Below are 18,948 nucleotides of genomic sequence, written 5' to 3'. Positions count from 1 at the left end.
CAATAGAATTGGCCTAATGGGGAAAAAATTTATTGAAGAAAACAACTCCATAAAAAGTAAAATTAGCCAAATAGAAAAGGAAGCACAAAAGCTAACTGAAGAAAGAAATTTCTTAAAAATTAGAATTCAGCAATTATTCTATAAGACATCAAGAATCAGTAAAGCAAAAAGAAAGAATGAGAAAATAGAAGAAAATATAAAACAATTCACTAGAAAAACAACAGACCTTGGGAAAATTCAAGAGAGATGTTTTAAGAATTATTGGACACCACGAAAGTTATGATGAGGAAAAGAATTGGACATATTTTAAAAAACTATCATGCTAAGTGAAATAAGCAAAATCATTATTTTACATAGTAACAAGAAGATTATACCATGATCAATTCTAGTGGACATGGCTCTTTTCAGCAGTGATATGATTCAGCCCAGTTACAATGATCTTGTGATGACGATCTACATCTACACCCAGAGAGAGGATTGTGGGAACTGAATGTGGATCACAACATAGCGTTTTCACTCTTTTTGGTGTTGTTTTTGTATTTTTTTCTCATTTTTTTTTCTTTTTGATCTGATTTTTCTTGTGTAGCAAGATAATTGCACACACACACACACACATATGATTTAACATATGTATTTTACCATGTTTAACATATATTGCATTACTTGTCATCTAGGGCAAAGGGTGGGGAGAAGTGGGGGAAAATTGGACCATAAGGTTTTGCAAGGGTCAATGTTGATATACCCATGCATATATTGTAAAAATAAAAATTTTTTTATAAAAAAAACAAGGGAAAAAAGAAAAATGAAGAAGAAAAAGAATTATCATGGAAAACTCCCTGAGATTCTAGAACCAGAGGATTAAAAGATTCATTGAAAGAATCTGCCAATCCCTTGAAAGAAATCCCAAAATGAAAACTCCTAGAAATATTGTAACCATATCACAGAATCATCAGGTTAAAGAGAAAGTATTGCAAGCAGACAGAAAGAAATAATTCAATTATCAAGGAGCCAGTCACAAAATTTAGCAGCTTCTATTTAAATTATAGGAAGGATTACAATATGATACTCTGGGAGGCAAAGGAACTTGTGTTACAACAAAGAATCAACTACTAAGAAAAAATAGAGCATAATCTTTTGGGGACAAAGGGAGACTTTCAATGAAATACAGGGCTTTCAAACTTTCCTGATTTAAAAAAAAAACAGTTGACAACAAAATTTGATTTTCAAATACAAGACTCAGTAGAAGCATTAAAAGGTAAACAGAACAGAAAAAAAACGACATATAGCTCAAAAAGATTAAGCTGTTTACATCTCTGCATGGGAAGGTGATATTTGTAACTCTTGAGAACTGCATCTTGATAAGGCAGTTAGAAGGAGTATACATAGACAGAGAGTATGGGTATAAATTGACTTTGATGTAATGGTATAAAAAAATTAGAGATATGAAAAATATTTTACTTGGAGTAGAAGAAAGGGGATGAATATCAGAGCAATAAATAAAAAAGCCCTTTTCAAAGGAAAGAAGAGAGAGAGGCAGCATTGTTTGAATTGGACTCAAAGAGGGAATAAAATACACTCAGATACAAAAAATGTATATATTGTAAATATGTGTATATATATACATATATATGTATATATATATATAGTAGGAGAATGGGAGGATAAAGGAGAAGGAAAATGAAAAGCAAGGAGGGGCTAAAAGAAGGGAGACAAAAGGGAGGAAAGAAGCAGTAAAGGAAAGGGGAAAGAAAATGGGGAGCTACTAAGAAGGAAGATTGAGGGACATAGGGGCCAAAAGCCAAAAAAAAAAAAAACCAAAAAAAAAAAAACTGGTGATGAGAGACAGAGTGAGTAAAAAAGATAAAAGTTTAAAAGGCGGATAGGATAAAGGGAAATGCACAGTTAGTAACCATGACTGTGAATGTGAATAACATGACCACTCCTATAAGATTTTAAAAGTAGATTAAAAACACAGAATCCTACAATATGTAGTTTACAAGAAAGACATTGGAAGCAGGAACACATAAAATAAAGGCAAAAGGCTGAAGAAGAATATATTATGCTTTAGCTGAAGTTTTAAAAAATGAGGAGTAGCAATCCTGTCCTCAGAAAAGACGAAAGCAAAATGATACCTAATTAAATAAGATAAGGAAGAAACTATATTTTGCTAAAAAGTACCATAAACAGGGAAGTAATATTAAGACTAAGCACATATGTGTCAAATGGGACAGCATCCAAATGATATCAAATAAGTTACAGAAATAGACACCAAAACTATGCTAGTAAGGAACCTCAACTGTCTATTTCATATCTAACCAGAAAAAATAAGGGCTATTCAATAAATTGGAGATGCAGTTAAAGAAACTAAAAAAAGAATAACTTTAGAAATCCCCAATTAAGCACTAAACGGGAAATTCTGAAAATCAAAGGTGAGATTAATAAAATTGAAAGTAAAATCTCTATCAACCTTATAAATAAATATATGATGTGGTTTTATGAAAAAACTAAGAAGATAGATAAAGAATTGATTAATATGATTTTTAAAAAGAAGAAAACCAAATATCCAGTATCAAAAATGAAAATGGTGAAATTATTACCAAGTAAAGAAGAAATTAAAGCAATCATTGAGGAAAATTTTTGCTTAATTATATGACAACAAATCTGACAATGAAATTGATAAATATTTACAAAATATAAGTTTCCCAGGTTAAGAGATCAAGAAATTAAAATGCCTAAATGACCATCTTAGAAAAATAAATTAAACAAGTCATCAATGTACTTCTTAAGGAAAAAAAAACCCCATGATGGAGAGGTTTCACAAGTTAATCCTACCAAACATCTACAGAACAATTAATCCCAATACTATTTAAACTTTATGGAAAAAACAGATGAAGAATGAATCCTACTACATTCATTATATGAAATGAATATAATCTGATATCTAAATCAGGTTTACCTATTACCTGTTACCAGTAAAAATAAATTATAGATCAATTTCCCTAATGAATATTGGTGAAAATTTTTAAAACAAATACTAGCAAGGCAATTATAGCAATATATTACAAAGATTGTATACTATGACCAGGTAGTATTTATATAAGGAATGCTGGATTGGTCCTATAATAGGAAAAATATCAATATAATTTTCTATATCAATAATAAAACCAACAGAAATCATGATTGTCCCAAAGATGCTAAAAAAAGCTTTTGACAAAATGCAGCACAAATTCCTTTTAATAAATACTATGGAGCATAGAAATAAAAGGAATATTTCTTAAAATTATAAGAAATATCTGTCTAAAACCATTAGCAAGCATTATCTGTAATGGTGATAAGGTAGAAACTTAAATGTTGGAGAAGATGTAGGAAAATTGGGACACTAATGTACTGTTTGTGGAGTTGCAAATTGATCCAACCATTCTGAAAAGCAATTTGGAACTATGCCCAAAGAGCAACTAAACTGTATATACTCTTTGATTCAGCAACACCACTACTAGATCTGCATCTCCAATCATACAAATATAAAAAGAGGGAAAGAACCTACAAGTGCAAAAAATATTTTTGTAGCCCTTTTCAAAGTAGCAAAATATTTGAAAATGAGGGATTGTCCATCAATTTGGGAATGACTGAACAAGTTATGGTATATGAATGTAAACTCTTGTACAATAAGAAATGATGAGCAAATCGATTTCAGAAAAACTTGGAAAGACATATTAATTGAAGCAAAGTGAAATGAGAAAAGAACCAGGAACACATTGTACTACTATCAGCAACATTGTGTAAAGATCAACTATGAATAGCTTAGCTCGTCTCAGCAACACAGTGATACAATACAAATGCAAAGGATTCATGAAGAAAAATTCTATTTACATCCAGGTAAAGAACTTATGGACTCTGAATGTAAATCAAAGCCTATTTTTTTCACTTTATTCTTTTTTATATTTTTTAATCTATTTCTACTTTCATAGCTATAACTAATGTGATATTATTGTATGATATATATATTATAATATATATGTATGTATATATATATATATATATATATATATATTACTAACATGATATTACAGATATATCATATCAAATTGTTTAGCATTTTTAAAACAGGGAAGGAAAAGGAGAGAGAGGGAAATTTGAAACTCAAAATCTTATAAATATGAATGCTGCAATTTGTCTTGACATGTAATTGAAAAAATACTATTAAAAACTGAATCAGTGAATTATTTGTTCACTTCAAAAAGCCCAGCTGATTTGTATTAATCATCATTCTAGTCTTTCTGTTTTCATTTTTAAATGACTTTTCTTTGATTTTCAAGATTTCTGTTTTAGTTCTTTTGGAAGTTATTCATTCTAAGGTTTTTAGCTATATGTCCAATTCATTATACTTCTTCCATTTCCTGTGTTTTGGATTATTAAATTTCCCCTGCTGACTGTTATTTGGTACCCAATCGCAATACTATTATTTTTTTCTTCCACATAGTTATTTATTGTGTCTTAGATTTAGTCTTTGACCCATTCCTGTTTTAGATAATATTATTTAGTTTCCATTTAGTTCTGGTCCCTGTTTAATAGTTCCTTTATTGATCAGTTTTATTATATGTTGATGATGATTATTTTAATATTTCCATATTTCTGCATTTATTTAAAACTTCATGTCTTAAATACATGGTGATTTTTTGTATAGGTGTTGTGCAAGGAATTACAATTTTTGCTTGGTCCCAGAGAGAAGAATAAGGTACAAGGTATGGAAGACAATTAAGGTAAAGTTAAAATTATTTTAAGAAAAACCTTGCTACTAACTTTTGATCTACCTGAGAAATAGAATAAACATCTTTGAAAGATAATGATTTACCCTTACTAGATGAGACTTCAAGCATTAACACTTGGCAGGAATTGTATAGAGGAAATTCTTATTAAGATAAAAATAGGCATACAAGTATTTTCTGGACACTTTCAATCATAAGAGTCTATGATATTTTGAATTCCCAACAACAGAATGATCTATGTTAGCCCACAAGTCTAAGACATTTCCAGTAGTCACAGCACATGACACTCAGTTAATGAACTCAACTTTCTATTTCTATGGAACCTTAATTGATTGGCATAGATCACCAACACTCTCCTACCATAAGAACTCATTACATATCCTGCATGTAATCACTCTGCTTCCCTTGGAAAATAATTCCCCACAGGTGCTCTTGCAAAGTGTAAATGTTCTTTGCATTTGCTATCCTTTCTCAAAGTGCACTGGTTTATAATTGCCATGCATTTCCATCTGTGTTATTGCTGATTGTTGCTTAGTTTATGCTCTTTTATATTATTCTTTATCATTTTATGAATGCAATCTTTCTCCTTTGCTTGACCATTTATAATTTTGTGTTAATTAGTTTGGACAAAGTAAAATAATTATACTTACTGACAAAATAAATCTACAGTTTATTTTAAGAAATTTTAATTTTTGCAATAGTTACTTCTTTAGCTAAAAGCATTGTAAAAATTGTTTTACACAATTCAATAATAAATTCACAAAATACAAACAAAAATTCTTGGATTCTTTTTTATCACCACTTTTTATCACATTAGCTATACTTTTGACAAATGATCCATTTTTCCAGGGCTAGCCTGCATTGCAGCTTTTAGGCTTTCATTGGACTTTAAATTATGTGAGTTCCCAGGTTACAAAAGTATGTTGATCTCCAAGTACTAAGTGACAAAATATGCTCAAACTTAGGTTCTCTAACCCAACAGTCAATATTCTTTCCAATATCATTTATAGCACACTAACCCACGGGTTTACAGATGGATAGGATTGAGAGATTGTTTAGGCTAGAATCTCTTTGGAATTCTTGTGAAGTTCATAGATTCTCCAGAATGTTTTCAAATGAATAAAACAAAATACATAGCCTGAAAAACATAAACCAAGCATTTTGAAATATATATATTCATCAAATTATGTTTTTTTTTAAATAAAGTTTGTGGACCACAGGTTAAGGACTTCAACATGTTTCAACTCTCTTTTTATACATGATGAAACAGCCTAAGAGGTTTTTGTTTTGTTTTGTTTTGTTTTACTTGCCCAAGGTCACAATCTAGTAAATGGGAAGTGGGTAAATGGGAATTCTACAATTTTTGAGTCATGGTTCTTTTGCTTCAAATCTAGTCCTCTTTCCACTAAACTAGGACTTAGCAATATTGTGGTATTTAGTAGATGCTAGTTGATTATGACATATCATACTCACTTTACAAATTAAGTTTATTTTTGTGTGTTTGAAGACTGAAAATAGGTTGAGATATTATTCAACACTCCAAAATTACATAACATTATTATTATGACTGTTTAAGAGACTTCAACCCCATTCTGCCTTATTTGTCAGACTCTGTGAGTTGCAATAGTTGCAAATAAAGGAGAGAAAAAAAAAATGTCACCTGATAGACAGCCCTCAAGTAGTCAGCCAAACTTATCTGCAGATGATAGATCTCAAGTCTATCACCAGGTTAATTTCTGAAATTTTGAAATTGGATTGATACCTTGTATTTTACTAGCATACTCTCTGAATACTCATGATCACCTCTACACAATGATGCAGCATTAAAATAAGGTTTTAATTAATTGTATTTTATAATAGCAGCCTAAGAAAAACATAATTAATAATGCAGATGTGCTGCCAAGATCAACTCATGCATTGCAAAGGTAAATATAAGTCATTTCACATATATTGACTCTTTGGTATTCTATGTGCCATTGTTCCACTTCACCAGAGCTGTTTGAAGCTGCAATTTTCTTCCCCACCCGCAGCTCATTGTTTCTGGCTTATATATAATTTTTAAATTAGTATGGATTTTAGAATGGTAAAGTACATATGCTTCAAGATACAGTTACCCTCTTAATTCAGGCCTCCAATTTTCTAAATGGTTTCATTATTATAAATTTCTTTCATCTGTCCAATTTCTGCTAAAAAAAATTATGTACAACTCTATCTCCTGGTCAACTAACTCCAGTAGCTTTCTATTTCCTATTAAAATAACACAAAATTTTCTGTTTATCTGTTCATCTCTACATATCTTTCCAACCCCAATGAAAATTCCATCTTTCATTCTATAATCAAACCAAACTATTATCTTCTCTTTTCCTCATCACTGACATTCCATTCTATATCCCTGAGCCTATGTATGACTTCCTGACCACTCACTTCAGAAGCAACACTAGTTCTTTCTTGCTTTTTCTTCTTCTTTTTTTTTCCTTTGCAATAACAAAAATAAAAGGTTCCTGAGGTTACATGACTTGTCCAGGATTATGCAGCTAGGAATTGTTAAGTGTCTGAGGATAGATTTGAACTCAGGCCCTACTGACTTCAGGGCTGGAGCTCTATCTGCTAGCTGTCCCTCTAAATCTCTTTTTTTTTCTAAATGACATCCATGTATATGATTTAATTATGTCTAAATCTGCTTTCTTGACTTTTCAATATTTGTACCCAAGGGTATTCTGAAGCCAGTTTGTTTTGACTCACAGATTCAATTGTTTAATTTTCAAAGGGAATTTTTCCATCTCAGAAATCAGCAAACACTACAAATCAGGGCTTGATTTATTGTTTTGCTGGTTTCTGTTCTTAAAGTGAGGGAGAAATATTCATAACTAATAATATTAAAAGTATGTCATGAGCACGTTTTTCCCCATTTGTAGTATGGATAGTAAACATTTACCAACATACTCCTGTATATGCCACAGTCAAGAATTTTAAACAGTTTAATTTTATTAATAGCTATTTTGATTTGTTTTTATCTTGATTGATCTGTCTCATTCAAAACTGGCTGCTAAGTCTTCAATTTTGTTAAAATAGCTGGACCTATTGTATGTGTATCTGCAGTTTTAATTCCATAAACAATTTAACTTCACTTCAGAACATCTATGTCAATTATATACCCCCCATATTTTTGCTCATTTATTTTCTGAGTTTACACTGTATATGCCTGAATAGCTTGATTTATAGTATCTAAGGAAAGACTACAAGACCAACTTCCCTTATTTTACTTAAGCTTTAACATCTTCATTCTCAGTTTGTTTTGTCATATTCACATTTCTTCTACCCTTAAATGTCAATTTAATTCAACACATATTTATTAAAGTTAATTTTGTGCTAGGCACTATAATTAATTCTGGAAATACAAAAAAAAGACATTACCTTAAGAAAGCTTTGAATCTACTAAAGAAAACAAAATGTACCAATATGTAAATATACAAAGTAAAATGAACATCTGAGGAGCATTAAGTACTTGGAAGATGGAGAAAATTTCCCATGTCAGAGTAACTTTTCTGTTGAACATTCAATGGTACTGAGATTAAGAGGAAAAGATGAGGAGAGATTGCATTCTAGGCACAATGATTAGTCCAGGTAAAGAGGTACAGAGGCAGGAGAAGAATTTTTTATCTTGGGTATATCAAATAAGCCAATTTGGCTGGAACAGAGTATATCCCTTCCACACCATGATTTTCCCATCATGATGTCAATATATCACAGAGAGACATGAAAAATTAAATGGGTATTTGGAAGGAGTTTTGCAGAAGCCACAGATAACACATGAATGCAGCAGACTGCTGATTCAAAAAGGACCCTGTAAGTTTCTCATGAGAACCTGAACTTAGCCTCACACACTAAATCAAAGTCATAAATATGACCAGAGAGTGACCTTGCATATTTCTGTTCTTCTCCTTACTTAGGCATCACATCTGTGAGGTGCTTCTACAGATAAGAATAGTTATTTTTCTCCAAAAATACTGACCCAGGAAAGTGCCCTTAAGTCTATTCCCACCATTGTATAGATTCCAAGCCCATTCCCATAATTGTGTGCATCTGGTTATTGCTTTAGGCTGTGAGAAATACAACTTTTTTTTATAACAATTTTCTGATGACTTAACTGCATTCTTTTTGCTTTTGTACTACTGGCTTGCTAGTTACAATCCTATATAAATGCTGTTCGATTTGGGAGATAGTCCCTTTAGGGAGTTAGCTCATTATTAAACTCTCCACTTTAAAATTAAACTAGCCTCAGTTTCTCTGGCATTACAATTGCAAAATAACACAGAAAAAGTTTAAAAACTCAAAATGCATTACTTATGTGTAATGCTTTTCATTTTATTGTATTGTATCCATTTTATTTTATTTTTAATATCATGATAATTCAGCTTCTTTTCAGATTCAAAGGGAGGATCAAAAAATTTTACACAGATTTTCAAGATTTTTTTCAGATTTCCAGATTCCCTTTTTCTAACTCCCTTGATGGGGAAGGGATAAGTGTAAATGCAAAGGACAGTAATGCAATAAGAATGGAAAGATAGGTTGGAATCACTTGTGAAGGCTTTTAAATTACAAAAGACTTTATATTTTCTCTTAACAACAATAATCATAGAAACTTCCTGAGTCCCCTTCTCAGTCCCCCTATATCTCTTCATCTTTTCTGGAAACATTTCTAAATATGAACCACACAAAATATAACTTATCCTGACTAATGTAAGGTAATGTAAGGTAAATAGAATCAGACCTGGTTAGTACTTCAATAAGAAACACACCAGAAATAATGGACTACTGTAGGCTTGAAAGATAGTAATTTTAGTAAATAGAATATTGGCCTTGAAATATAAAATATTTAGTATCTGATTCTTACCTCAGATGCCTAGTTTCTACCATACTGGTTTCCAATTTTCCCAGCAATTTTTGTCAAATAGTGAATTCTTATCTCAAAAGCTGGGGTCTTTGGTTTGTCAAACACTAAGATTACTGTAGTCATTAACTATTTTGGCCTGTGAACCAAACCTATTCCACTGATTCACTACTCTATTTCTTATCCAGTAGCAAATGGTTTTGATGACTGCTGCTTTATAATATAGTTTTAGATCTGGTACAGCTAGGTCACCTTCATTTGCATTTTCTTCCATTAATTCCCTTGATATTATTTTTTTTCCTGATGCAATTGGGGTTAAGTAACTTGCCTAGGGTCACACAACTAGGAAGTGTTAAGTGTCTGATGCCAGATTTGAACTCAGATCCTCCTGACTACAAGGCTGGTGCTCTATCTATAGCACCACCTAGCAGCCCCATCCTTGATGAAGAACCTTTTGTTCTTACAGATGAATTTTGTTCTTATTTTTTCTAGGTCTGTAAAATAGTTTTTTGAAGAGTTTGATTGGTGTAGCACTAAATAAATAGATTTGTTTAAATAGTTTTGTCATTGTTACATTTGCTCTACCTATTCAAGAGCACTTGATATTTTTTCAGTTGTTTAGATCTGACTTTATCTGTGTGGAAAATGTTTTGTAGTTGTGATCATATAGTTGCTGACTTTCCCTTGGCAGATAGATTCCCAAATAGTTTATACTATCAACAGTTATTTTAAATGGAATTTCTCTTTGTATCTCTTGCTGTTAGATTCTGTTGGTGATGGATAAAATGATTAATGTGGATTTATTTTGTATCCTGTAGCTTTGGCAAAGTTTTGAATTATCTCTAATAAGTTTTAGTTGATTGTCTAGTGTTCTCTTTGTATACCATCATATCATCTGCAAACAGTGATATATGGTTTCTTCATTATATACTCCTTTATATTATATTTATATTTTATATATATATATATGTATATGTATATATATATATATATATATATATATATATATATTATAATTACTTTGATCTCTTTTTCTTCTCTTATTGCCAAAGTTAGGATTTCTAATACAATATTGAATAGTATTCAAGGGGGCAACCTTGTTTCACCCTTCATCTTATTGGGCATAGTTCTAGTTTATCCCCTTTATATATGATGCTTGCTGATGGTTTAAAATAGTTACTACTTATTATTTCAATTTATTCCTATACTCTCTAATATTTTAATAGGAATGAATTTTGGATTTTATCAAATGCTTTTTCTGCATCTATTGAGATAATCCTATGTTTTTTGGTAGTTTGTCAATTATGTCAATAGTCAATTATGCTATAGTTTTCTTAAAGTTGAACCAGCTCTGGATTCCTCATATAAAACCAAATTAGTCATGGTGTATTATCCTAGAAAAGACTTTCTGTAATCTGTTTGCTAATATTTTCTTTAAGATTTTTGCATCAATATTCATTAGGGAAATCAGTCTATAATTTTCTTTCTGTTTTCATCCTGCCTGGTTTAGATATCAGTACCATGTCTGTGCCATAAAAGGAATTTGATAAGAGTCCTTCTTTTTCTATTTTTTCAAATATTTTGTATACTATTGGAGTTAATTGTTCTTTAAATGTAGAATTCACATATAAATCTTTTTCCCTCTTAGGGAGATTATTAATAGTTAGTTCTATTTCATTTTCTAAAATGGGACTATTTAAGTAAATTATTTCCTCTTCTATATCTAGCCATCTAGGAATATAAGAATATAGGCAATCTATAGTTTTGAAGGTATTTTTCCATTTCACTTAGGTTATCAAGTTTATTGACATAGAGTTGGGAAGAATAACTCCTAATTATTGGTCTAATTTCCTCTTCATTGGTGGAAAGTTCTCCCTTTTCATTATTGAAACTAGCAATTTGATTTTCCTAATAATTTTTTTCTAATCAAATTAACTAAAAGTTTATCTTTTTGTGAGGTTTTTCATGAAAGCAACTCTTAGATTTATTTATTAATTCAATTATTATTATTATATTATATTAATTCAATATTTTTCTTTCAATTTTTTAATCTCCCCTTTTATTTTTTGAATTTCAAGTTTGGTATTTGATTAGGGGTTTTTAATTTGTTCTTTTGTTTAGCTTTTTTAGTTGCAAGCACAATTCATTGAAATTCTCTTTCTCTGTTTTAGGCAAATACGCATCTAGAGGTATAAAATTTCCCCTAATAACCATTTTGGTTGCATTTCACAAATTTTAGTATGTTGTCTCATTATTGTCATTCTCTTGGATGAAATTATTGATTGTGTCTATGATTTGCTGATTTATTCATTCTTTAGGATGAGATTTTTTACTTTGCAATTAATTTTTTGTTTATATTTCCTGGCCTTTTATTGCATGTAATTTTTATTGCATCATGATCTGAAAAAAAATGCAATTACTATTTCTGCTTTTATTCATTTTATTTTGAGGTCTTTATGCCCCAAAATATGGTCAGTTTTTTGTATAAATTGCATGAACTGCTGAGAAGAAAGTGTACTTCTTTCTGTCTCCATTCAATTTTCTCCAAAGATCTATGATACCAACTTTTCTAGTATTCAATTTACCACCTTAAATTCTTTCTTATTTATTTTGTGGTTTGATTTATCTAGTTCTGAGTTAACAACATTGAGGTCTCCCACTATTATAGATTTGCTTTCTATTTCTTCTTGCAGCTCTCTTAACTTCTCCTTTAGGAATTTAGATGATATATCACTTGGTGCATTTATGTTTAATATTTATATAGCTTCATGATCCATTGTACCCTTTAGCAAGATATAGTTTCCTTCTTTATCTCTTTTAATTGAATCTATTTTTGCTTTTGCTTGATCTGAAATCAGGTTGTCTACTCCTGCTTTTTTTGTTTTTATTTCATCTCAAGCATAATAGATTCGGTTGCAGCCTTTTACCTTTATTCTGTATGTATCATTCTACTTTAAATGTATTTCTTGTAAACAACATATTGCAGGGTTCTATCTTTTAAACCAGTATGCTACCTACTTCCATTTTATGGGAGAGTTCACCCCCTCTTTATATCCCTCTCCTTTTCTTACAACTTTCCCCTGCTATTTCTCTTTTCCCTTCTATTAGCCTCCTCCTTTCCTTTTTCTTTTCCCCACCAACTTCTCTATGAAACCAAATAGGTTTAATATTTTCTCTTTGAACCAAATATGATGAGATTTAGATTCACACAATGTTTATCCCCCTTCCTTCTTTCCCTCAATTAAATTAGGTTTTCTTTGTCTCTTCGTGAGATGTAATTTCCCTCATTTTACCTCCACTTTCCCTTTTTCTGACACAATCCCCTTTCCACTTCTAGTTTCTTTGTTATATTTCAACAGTAAAATCAAATTATACCTGCACTCTCTATGATTACACATAACAGAGATATTGTTCTCAAGAGTTCTTTTCTTTTTACATTTTTATGCTTCTCTGAGTTCTATATTTGGAGGTCAATTTTTTTTCAGCTCTGGTCTTTTCATCAGAAATAAATGGAATTCACCTGTTTCATTGAATGGCCATATTCTTCTCAGAAAGAAAATGCTCAGTTTAGCAGAGTGGTTTATTCTTGGCTGCATTCCAAGTTCCTTTGCTTTTCAGATTTATCAGATTCCAGGCCCTTTGATCATTTAAGGTGGAAACTTCTAAGTCCTGGGTAATTCTTATTGTGGTTCCTCATTATTTGAATTGTTTCTTTTTGGCTGCTTGCATTATTTTTTTTGGTCTGATAGTTCTGAAATTTATCCACAACATTCCTTGGAGTTTCATTTTGGGGTCTTTTTCAGAGGGTGTTTGGTGAATTCTTTCAATGGCTATTTTACCTTCTGATTCTAAGACATCAGGGCAATTCTCATTGATAATTTCCTGAAAAATAAAATCTATGCTCTTTTTTTCATCATGGTTTTCAGAGAGTCCAAAAGTCCTTAGATTTTTTCTCCTAGAATTATTTTCTGGGTCAGTTGTTTTCCCAAGTAGGTATTTTACATTTTCCTCTACTTTTTTTTTTCATTTGTTTGTTTTTTCTTGACTGCTTATTGATATCTCATTGAGTCATTCATTTCCATTTGTTCAGTTCTGATTTTTAGCAAATTATTTCCTTCATTTAATTTTTTAAGTTCTTTTTGTATTTGGCCAAATGAATGTTTAAATGAGTTGTTTTGTTCTATGGATTTTTTTTTCTATTTGACAAATTCTTTTTTCAGGGAGTTTTTGAAATTTACTTTGTAAGGAGTTATATGCTTTTTCATTTGACTAATTCTATTTTGCAAGGAATTTTCCTTAGATAATTTTGTGTTTCCTTTTCCAAAAGTTGTTTTTGCAAACTTTTCCAAAGTTCTTTTTGTTTTTTTCCTCATTTTTTAAGTTGAGATCTGCTTTTAGAGCAAAGGAGATTGTCCAAGCTTCCTCTACAAGCAGCAGGGCGGCATTTGGTCTGTGCTGACTGAGTACTATTGCTGTTTGGGTATGGCCAAGTCTGTGAAATTCTGGCATTTTGGGGGTTTACTATTTACCTTTTGTGTTTATGTTAGCTGATTTATAACTTCTCTGCTAATCTACTGGTTTTCAACCAAGGTAGAGTAGCCAACATTGCTGCAGATTCCTCCTAGTAGATTCTCTGGTACATGGAACCCACATTCTCTGGGGACCCTGCACTGCCCACACTCAGCATCTATGCTCAGCCTGCTGGCCCACCTCTCTCCATGCCCAATTGAAACAGACCTTTTCAGGAGAACTTAGAAATTGTTTTCTGCTGGTAATTTGTTTCATTTCCAATATTCATGGGCTCTCTAACTCCAAAACTAATTCAGAAGCTGGATTTGTTAGTTAGTCTGAGGGTTATAGGAAGAGGTCAGAAAAAAAAAAGTGTGTTCTCTCCATTATCTTGGCTCCATGTCCCTCCCCTAACATCTTCCTAACTTTAAATCTATGATTTTCCTCTAACTGATATTTAAAAGGGCATTTGGGAATGGGACTGTTATCTGATGGGATACAACTTCTATTGGGTCTTGGTAGTGCCTAGTTCCACAAACAATGATAACAGTTATATAACAATCTGTTGGTCAGTAATAACAAAAATTTTGAGATAATAATGAAATGCAAATCAAACTACTCTTCAACTGCACCTCCAAAAGCACTCCTCAATTCTACTTATAAGCCATAAAATTAGCATATCATTGACATGAAGCATATGATCTCTTTATCCTTTTCCTATAAATGTGTCTCCTTGCTCCTGGTTCTTGGCTAAATCCTTTTGGAATTTAGCCAGCTTCAGTTGGAGTTACAATTAAAATAAACTTTGCCCCTTGATTTGTAGATGGGTTCAAAATTCCTCAGGACACTGATCTGTGATTCCAACCTTTTAGGGTTTCTTTTCTGACCTCAACATATACATTCTTTCCATTCCAATTTTCTATGTATTTTAATAACTTTCTATGCACTATATTCACAGTTGCAAAGCATGTCTTTCAAAGAAACAAAGAGAAACCAGTTTGATCAATTTTAAGGATTGTTATGATTTTATTTATACTCCAAAGTACCTCTCCTGACATGTAAAAATACACATATCCTGGCGCACACACACATACACACACACACACACACACACACACACACACACACACACACACATGCAGATCACTCATTTTATTATTTTGAACTCTTTCCATTTTTTTTTTTGCCAATAAGTTCTTAGGGAAATAAGTCTATTGAAGAGGCTGGGTCCTTCACTGACAAACCTCTTATGAATGTATTAATGATGTATCAAATTGCAAATAGGCAAGCTCTGTCTTTTTTGGAACTCTGTTTCATGATGCTATAACATAACTCCATATGTTCCAAATCACATGAAAAAAAATTGAAAAGAAGGTGAAAGGCAGGCTATGATTTTTTTTAAGTATTACTAATGTTCTGGGAAAACTTTATTTTTCACACTCTAACTTGCAAAATCTTGTTGTTTTTAAAAAGTGTGGCTACTTTTATATTTGCAGCTTCTTTGTTTAGGTTATGTCTTACCTGTCAAAATGCCAAATCCCTTTCTAAAGAATTCCCATATATCTACTTATTCCAGTGTTTTATTTAGTTTAAAACATCTCTGTAAAGGGCTGAAAATCTGAGTTGCATTGAGTCCAAGCACTTGAGGCTAATTCCAAATTGGACAATACTCTATGAGCATATGCTTGGACAATGACCCACCCACCATCCTGTGCTGGCTGGATCTGTGGGGGTCATTGGAGGGTTTGCATTATTAAAAATTGCTGTGTATAAACAATTTTGGAATGTAAAGTAAAAACTGTATATATATGCATATATATATATATATGCATAAACATCTGTGTACACATAGTATAACATTTAAATATACATGTTTATACAATGTGTGATCTATTAGCATATGCATATATGAATGTACATATATATGCATGTACACCTGTATCTTGTATATACCAAATATATATTCCAAAAGGATGAATTATAAAGGAAGATCTAGAAACAAAAGACAGTAGAAAAACTTCACATAAGAAAACTCAGAATGCCAAAAAGCAGAGGTGATAAAGGAGTATATACCGGACATGGGCAACAACCTGTACTGAATTACAGAGAAGGGAAATAGAATGTTCTATGTAGAACAGCAAGAAAATTTGTTTGACTGGACAAGAGAATTTATTCAAAGAAATAATATACATTAAAGCTTGAAAGTAAGAGCCAGATGGTCATGATATTTAAATGCCAAAGAGAAAAGATTGTCTTTGACCTTAGAACTATTAGAATATTGCTTGAGTTTCTTGAACATGTTAAGATTTGTCCAGAAGAAAAGAATATTGGCAGCTATGTTGAGGTTGGTTTGGAGTGAGGAGATGCTTGAGGCATTGGAACTGATTAGAAGACTAATGCAATAAGTGATGAGTATTTGAAATAGAATGTTGGTCATGTTAATAGAAGAAACATGAGAGCTATTGCAGAGGCAGATGTGATAAAGTTTAGGAAAGTAATTGTATATGTGAGATATTATTTGCAAATAAGTCCATTTGTCCTGTCCTCTTGAATTTTGGTTCCTGTCCATTGTCTTTCTGAAGTATGTCTGAGATATCTGTGCCAATGGATGAAACATGTCATTTCTAGTTAAGTACAGTATATATTATGCCCCTAAGCTTTAATAGCATAAAACAACACTAAGATTTTTGGGACATCCTATATTCTTCATCCATTTGTTTGTGTTCCTGGATAATCCAGAAACTTATCTAATTTGAGATGTCATACAGCTCACTGAGGAGGTTCTATAATATCCGGGGGATTAGCAAAATCTCTATAAGGTCATCTATAAGTAAAAAAGTCAAGTACCTTGCTATTGGAATAGAGAATTTCTATATCAAATGAGATAATAGTGTCAATGCCAGTGTTCAATACAAGTTCGTGGCACATATTAGGTGTTTAATAAATGTTTGTTTATTTCTCTTGGGACTTTATTCCATGAATTTTAGGCTTTGGTGAATATTAATAAACGGAAAATTACTGAACAAAGTTGTCTCTGTGATTACATGTTTGAAGGAATTTCATATGATATTAACATGGTTATGGGAATAATTTAGTGGAGTCAAACCCTGAATGGTAGACTTTAATCTACCAGGGCAAATGTTTTTAAACAATAACAGCAAATAATATAATGGTATTGCATGTCCTTTACCTCTCTCAGTCAATTGTATTCTTTTAATAAAATCAACCAAAGGGAATCATCTGTGAAAGCCTTTTTTACTGTTTCTTATTTCTGTATTAGTAATATTTTAAGATGTAACACACATACCAAACTTTTATTACATAAAATTCACTCAAATCATTGTCTTCATAAATTACTTTCCTTTGGATTACTCTACAGCAAATGTGATATTATAAAGACTTTTAATAAGTAGCAAGAAGTTTAAGAGGTCTAGGGCAGAGGACACAGTTATGAATTGCTTTTAAGTCCATTTGAAAACCCAAAAGTTACTGCAAATCACTGATGTGCTTGTAAAGGAAAAAATAATAATCTTCCACAAAATTCCTTCAAGATTATAAACATCTTTTATAACTGTGAGACTATATCCACAATATTATCAAAATTATACCCCAAGTCCTCTTTGTTTAGATAAGTACACAAGATAGTCTTATCCAAAGTTATAAAATAGTACCATCTTCCTACTCTATCCTAAGAAGAGGCATAATAGATTTTTAAAGTGCATGAAAATACTGTTTCCTCATGCAGAAGTAACTGAAGGTACTCACTCAGATTCATATAGTTTCATTTGGGGAGGAGGGGGGCATGGAAAAGGGGAAGTGAAAATAGAAGGGAGTGGGCAAGAAGACAGCTGACAAACTGGCTACATTAACTTCCAGACAGGAATGACCTGCATTATAGATGGAAAGGCATTTTCCTACAATCTGTTATATAAGGAGCCAAAAATCAGCTTAACTAAGAATATTTCTGTCACTGGTCTTCCTGAGTACTTATAATTTTATCAATGAGTCATTCTTTGCAGTTAAAGCTTTGTTATCTATCAGACTCTGTCTGTACCTGACTTGCGACCAGTCTTTGGAACTTCTCAGGACTGAACAACTCTGACTTCCCTTCTCCAAGGAGAGGACTGTTGGGAGAACTTGAACCTTACAATCACTCACCTCCATCAACAAAAATTTTCTAAATCACTGATAGTCTGCCTGGAAACATTCCTCCTATTTTCTTTGTCCCAATGATGCTAAAATATTGAACCCTGACTACAAAAGAAAAAACTCTTCTTTGGCCCCTCTTTTTTTTACTCCCTCATTTCATCCACTTCAGCTCTATGCCTGCAATGTGGCACTCTTTTCCCTGTACCCTCTTTAATTCCTACTCAATAGTTAACAAATTTATTTTTATTTTAAACTTCTTTTCCCTTCTGTTCCTGGCAAACACTGAGATCTGGATTCTCCCTGAATGATATATATTCCTGTCCTTCATTTCCAACTTTATTCCCTCCATACAGCCCTTATGTCATACATCCTAATTCATAGATTCCAGAAGAAGGGATTTGAAAAAATTTTGTTTGACCATTTTACTTTTAGTCTCTCCCTCTACTGCCATTATTCAGCAACCTCTCATTTTGATATTCACTCTATCCAAATGTATTGCTCAGTAAAGAACCTAGTGACATATATGTATATACAAATACATGCATTCATGTATGCATGGGTATATACATGTGCATTATATATGTGTGTATATATGCATATATGTACATGAACACACATATATCTTGTGATATT

The sequence above is a fragment of the Sminthopsis crassicaudata genome, chromosome 4 (genome assembly GCF_048593235.1).
Source record: "Sminthopsis crassicaudata isolate SCR6 chromosome 4, ASM4859323v1, whole genome shotgun sequence".
Classification (NCBI taxonomy): Eukaryota; Metazoa; Chordata; class Mammalia; order Dasyuromorphia; family Dasyuridae; genus Sminthopsis; species Sminthopsis crassicaudata.
Note: the sequence above shows the minus strand (reverse complement) of the source record.